The sequence below is a fragment of the Propithecus coquereli genome, unplaced genomic scaffold (assembly GCF_000956105.1).
Source record: "Propithecus coquereli isolate 6110/MARCELLA unplaced genomic scaffold, Pcoq_1.0 Scaffold86, whole genome shotgun sequence".
Lineage (NCBI taxonomy): Eukaryota > Metazoa > Chordata > Mammalia > Primates > Indriidae > Propithecus > Propithecus coquereli.
The window spans coordinates 3,931,317-3,938,115 of NW_012154840.1; positions in this window are offsets into that span (position 1 = coordinate 3,931,317).

Consider the following 6,799-nt stretch of genomic DNA (forward strand, 5'->3'; position numbering starts at 1 on the left):
TAGTCCCAGCTACTCGGAGGCTGAGGCAGGAGGATTGCTTGAGCCCAGGAGTTGGAGGTTGCTGTGAGCTAGGCTGATGCCACGGCACTCACTCTAGCCCGGGCAACAAAGCGAGACTCTGTCTCAAAAAAAAAAAATGTTCCAGGGACTGTACCATGTGGACATGTGGTATATATATGGTGGGAGAAAGGGAAGTGAGTGTGTTAGAGGACCTGATTAAGTCAAGACGGATTTCCAACTTTATGAAGTCTATTGGAATTAATCAGAGGAGAGGTGAAGACTCCCTTGGTATTAATTATTTGATAAAATAGAAAAAATTTTCTACCAATCCCATCTTACTCCTAAAGTACATTTACCTTTGACCTGGACGAATATATCTTAATGCTTGTTCACATCTTGGGTTTAATGTTTTGATATGGTTGCTGTGTATTTCCTATAAATATGTATTTGGCTCAGCTTAGAATATAAGCTACCAGTGAGCAGGCTTAAGCCTGTGTAAATTTTGGTTCAATATCTCTATGTGGTATGTTTCTTACTAAATGTTTTCTGATGCTACTGATAATGCTGATAGTCATTTATGGAATAGTATGTTAACAATGAAAATTGATAAAAGTCTTTCTTGCAGTGAAACTGAAAAATCTGAATCAATATTTCAAGGTATGAATGACACATTTAAAAATGTTCCCACAGTCTATCTTGAGCATCATGTTAACGATAAGCTATTTATTTGAAATTTTATTTTCCTACAAATTATCCCTTAACTCAGGGTTTCTGTGAGTTTGCTTTGGCTTGGTATATTTAATATACATCAGGAAAGAGAGTAACTGCTTACTTTAGATGTGAGAATTTTTCAGGAACTGTGAAAGTATTTCTGTCTATTCTTGTCAGTTAATTCAATAGGATAGAATCTGTTAAATCTGGTTGTTCGCTAGACTGAATGGATTGATTGATTGATAGAACAATAAGTGGTTATACTGAATTAATTAGTTATGAGGCAGAATTGACCTGTTATTAGACTGGATTATCTATTTGACTGAAGTAATTGATTGAATTGACTCGTAGGATGTTTCTTTGACCAAATTGAGTTAATTTTTTTAGATTGACTTGAAAAGCGGGCTTGACTGTTTATATGACTAAATCAATTCTTTCCTTGGTAGAGACAACAAATATGTTAAATTAAAATGATTTATTTGAAGCCCCATGTTGACCATAAACAAAGGTTGCAGAATTGGACATTTTCATCTTCTAGGAGTATAGGAGTTCAAAAGGAATGACTCAGAATTGAAAGTCTGATTGACAAATTTTGGGCTTGCAAAATACCCCACATCTCCTGTTAACTCTACCTAGAGAGGCCCATTGGTCTAATGAATTGGATGCTCATGCTATACTTGTCTTTTGGATCAATATAGTTTTCCAAGAGCCACATCAGTTCTCTCTTGGGCACTGGCTCATTCCTGGAACCAGATGAAAAAATTAAAATTAGTTATTGGGAATTGTGTGTGATCTGCAGAAGCAACTGAAATAGTTCATTTCAAAAGTGACATCTGAAATGAGTGCGTCGGAGGATGGCAGAGAAAAACACACATACTAAAAATACACTTCAAATTCACTGCAAGAATCATAAATTCAACTTTAACAGACTGCTGGATTCCAAACAATGCTACCCTATCTGCTGGCAGATGAGTAGCTGGGATGAGGATGAGGCAATCAGAGTTAGGCCAGAAGAGTGACCTCTCATCTTTGGATCTCATCTTTGGAATAGTTTTTGTAGAGGAAGCCATTTAGTGTAATTCCTTCCGCTCCCTTTCTAGGTCTATTCTTCTAGCATTTTAAATAGGACTCAAATTTCTTTCATCCTTTCAAAATCACTCTATATCCCACCGTATATTCAAATTGCCTTTTTAAAAGATCTCTTTTATTTTGAGACATAGAAAAAATTTTTCATCCCTGGGAATCTATGGCTTTAGGGTCAATAAGGACTGCTGATTTTACTTACACCACAAATTAAATGTACAAAATCAAACGCATTTATTTTCTTTGTACAACCACCCCTCCTCCCCCTTCTTTACTTCCCTTCCAAATCGAATTCTCTGTGACATCCTCTAAACAGGACTTGGGAGACAGTCAGTCATGAGATATAATCCTAACTGAACTGGCTCAAGGGAGCTGAGTAACTCTATTTACAACTCTAAGAGGTGATGAACATAAAAAGTACTTGAAAGCTCTCCCCAACCTTTCATTCTCTGGAGCTCTTGCTGACTCTAGCAGGCTCTGACAATTGGTTTTCTCATCAGGTAGGAGGGGAGTGGGACCAGAGAAGTTTGGTAGGTATTTATTGGGAAACAGGTTTTGGGGAACCCCTTATATCACACCTACTTGGGGGAAGTTGGCTCTCTCATTGGAAATATGTAAACTTGGAGCTGTCCCTGGTTACTGGGGCAAATTCACAAAGTTTCCAAATAAATGAAAATGTACTCACTCTTGAGGACCAGATGGCATACCATAAGTGTCTGGAAAGTTCTCAAGAGTTGGCCATACATATTACATTTTGGGGTTGAGGATAGAATTTAGAGGCAAATCTATCTCTGAGCATGCTAGTGTTGAGCTCTTAGGAATTGGGCAGCCATCCTATGTGTACAGCTAATGTCTGTATTTGATGAATAACTTGACAGTCAGTGCCACAATCAAGTTATAGATAACTAGAAAAAAAATGGCTGACACTTGTTCAGTATCTACTATGTGCCAGGTAATGTTCTGAGCATTTTACATGAATTCCTCATTTAATATTCAATACAACCCAAAGAAGTAGGTATAATTATCATCTCCACTTTAGAGATGAAGAAAGTGATGAAAAGGGAGCCCCTGATCACAGGTGGCTAAGCCAAGATTTAAATCCAGGCAATCTGGCTCTAAACTCAATTTATATAAATTATTATTATAACTACCACTTTACATTTATAAAATTATATTATTTGCTTATTATAATATTTGTGCATATGGGTATTTTATACCTTACCTTATTCCAGAAAGTATATCAGCTTAGAACATCATGCAAGGTATAAAGTACAGGTGACATTATTTTTCTTTTATGAGTGAGGAAACAGGTATATATAAATTAAGATAAATAGCAGCACAGCGAGGACTAGAAGCTGAGTTTATTAATTCACATAGAGGCATATGGAATTATGATTTATTTGACAAATTTTTATAAGGACTATGACACATAGTTACATCAAAGAGAATATGAGGATAATTGAATATATGGTAGCATCCTAGTGCCACTGGAGGAGTCTGGTACATAGGAAATAGTAAGTATTAAGGCACATTGTTTTGAGCACTGGTACCATACAGATAAATTAGACAAGATCTTTACTTTCAAGGAACTTATAGTCTAGTTGGAGAGTCAACCATGATTATAATAATATGATCCATACTATGGTGAGAGATGAGGCAGGCAGAGGGCCTGTCATGGATGACCTTGTATACTATGCTTAAGAGATTCAGGTTTTTATCTTCAAGGAAATGCAGACTCATGCAACTAGGCCAGTAATCTGATCAAATTTGTGGGAAAATTCACTCTAATAGAAGTATAGGGAGTATATTGGAGAAAGATGAGATTAGAAGCTACCAACCTTGACCTACTTTTGATTTTGTTTTATGTAGTCCATACCTGTTTTCTTTTATGTGTTAATTTCTTGATTCATTCAAACATATTTCAGTGGGTGTCCACTATATTTGCTAGGTATAATGGATACATAGTGAAAAGAACTGCCCTCAAAGACCTCACAACCCAGATGAGGAGATATTCATTATAAACATACAGTTGATGATACAACCTCCTAAGTTCCAAAGTGTTTTAATTGTCCTATGAACACAGTAATAGGGAAGCTGGAGTGTCTGGGGAGAGTCTACCCTATTGGATTATAAGGGCTCCTTGAGAACACATGACTATTTTTTGCTTTCCTATATCCGCTGAAAACAGTACAGATACATAGTAAGAGCTCAGTAAAAATATGTCATCGTTGTCATTATTTAGTGTCTAATATTTCCACTGACAATAAGTTCCATAGTGGCAGTTCAGGACTTAGGCCTGTTCCAGCTTCCTTCTCGTCTCAGTTAATCTTTTCACCCCTTGGTAAAGTTAAGTGTGTAAAATCATAGAGAAAAATACTTTTATGGCTCATTCTTTTCTTCCTAACACAATATACATAGTAGATGGAAATATTCAGTCACACATTGGATAAGACCCTATTTTGTATGCCCAAATCTGTGATCTTATTCTTTCTGGTTTTGAAAGCCTTGTTAGATAGGATTTCACGTTGTATAAACTCAAAACCATTGAGATTCAAAAGAACAGGCTGTAAGAGTTAAGTTCATCTTTTTTCTAATATCAATATGATATCTAGTAGAGCAACTGCAGCTGGACACACAGAGAACTGAATTCACTGCCTTAGACTTAGTAATAGCCCTTTGGGAAGTCTTTGGAGGACTGACTCTTAAAAAAAATTCTGCTCAAAATCTGTTCTGGAAGCTTTTCAGTCGGGTTTAGTACTGGAAAAAGATTGTTGGTTATGGACAACTGCTTTCGTTTTGCCCTGGTTCAGAGGCGTTCACCACAAGGCCGCAACTTGTGACTCCAGCTTGCCTTTAATTTATGGCCAAATGGTGATTGCTGACCCCAAGTATTTTTTCAAACGTTTAGATATGAAGGTTATGTCATATCTTGGGTTTCCTTTCAAGAGGATGGGGTTGGTAAAAATGCAATGGGGGTGAACATCCATGGCATAGGACAAGTTTGCTGTTTTTTTAAAAAAATATTATTAAGGCCCACTGTTACCTGGGGAGCCTCAAGTTGTCAAATTATATTTGGCCTTTTCTATATTAATTTATATTTAAGTAGGGAGAGGTAATACACATCTCTCATAATTATAAAAGGAAGTTTAGTTGGCTGACCTGAGCAGTGGATCACCCTCATAATTTTATGGGGGGAGGGAAGAAAGTGGAGAGAGAGAGAGAGAGAGAGAGAGAGAGAGAGAGAGAGAGAGACTCTCTTGCCATAACTTAATCAAAAGCAAGGGAAGTGAAAACAAAAAGAAATTTTGGAGATCTGAAAGGGATAATGCAATTAGGATATGCTAAACAAACAATAAATCTTTTTGTCATTTCAAAACTCACTGCAAATTCCTATCTTGCTGTCTGAGCTAAGATTTGCTCCTGATAGTCATTCTAGTTCCAGGTGACTGACCCTAAACCCAGAGGGTGGGAGGGAAGAGAGATGAAGCAAGATGTTTTTCTTGACAACAATTCAGGCTTGATTCAAGCTGTCTTCATCTCTGTCTAGCTGTCTAAAGCAGAAGATCCATTTTATTAGAATTTGTTTGATCACTATAGCTGTAAAATGGCAGTCTGTCCTATAGCCAGGATGAGGACACAGAGGGGAACACAGAGACTCTATCACCAAAGATATTTCTCGCAGACGCTTCAATAACCACGGCACAATGTTTACCATGTGCTGCAAGTGTTCATTTTTCCTGGACAGTCCTCAATGAAAAAACACTAATAGTGTTAAGTAATGGCAATAACATTATAAGATTTTAATAATTTCCCAACTTGTGCAATGACACTCTTGATATCTTTGATTTGATTTCAAGCAACAGAGGCCAGTTTTCTTCATGATGTTTCTAAATTATAGCAGTGATAGGCTCAGCCATTTTGTGCACTTCCAGGGCACTCACTGGACAGCCATTTTACTGAGTGTAGCTATGACAACCTAAGTTTTGTCTGGAGGACTCCACAGGATCAACATTCCTGCATAGACAGCTCAATGATTTATTTCAGAATAAAAGCCTTGTAAGAGCTGACATTTGCTGGTTAGAAAACCTTGGGTGATAATGATTTAGAACATTGGGAAGCCAAAATATAAGTTTCAAGGAAGGATACATGGAGGGAATTTTGCTGGGAAGGAAAAGTCTTTTATTGTGTGTGTGTGTGTGTGTGTATTCTAAAAGTATAACAGTGAAAAGTACCCTTAAGATATTTAGATTGGATAAAAGATTCTCAGAGTTGAAGGGATCCTTAATAGTTAAGTAGTGAGTCTACCTCTCTCTTTAACCCCATGTTTGCAGGGAGGTAGGATCACCTCTGTAAAATCCATTCCTGATAGTGATCCATGTTAGGCTGCATACTTGGAGTTCAAGGTAGTCTCTTTACAAGGCAGCCCTTTCTGTTTTTGAACTTCTGTTTTCTAGAGAAAGCACAGTATTGTTTAAGTAACATGATCTTTTAAAGTTAGATACACATAAATTTGAATCCTGGCTCCACACTTTACTGGGTGATATTGAGAAAGTTGCTTCATCTTTCTAAACTTCAGTTAGTAAATTCTCCCACATATATGCCTCTACTTGGGCCTACAAGACCTTATCATAAGAAATCTTTCTACTAAAAGAAGCAATGCTTAACCATTAAGTACTTTGTGATAAGACTTTGGTCATTGTTTGTTATTGACTCAGTCAATATTTTCCAAACTCCCTCCATGTAATCATATTTAATCAGTTCTGGAGTATCTTAAGATTTTTAAAGCTTTCAGGTCACCAAAGCTGTTCTAATAGCAGCTCTTCTTAAGAGCAGACAGAATATGCCCCTTAAAAGCAGATTTTTTTTTATTCTGTCTCAGCACTTTTGCTCATACTGTACACAAAATTTGGAATGCATTTCATTCTCCTCTCAATCAATATAAATCCTATCCATTCTTCAGGGCAAGATTCAATTTTAGCTTCTGTTATGAAGCATTTGTTGGTCA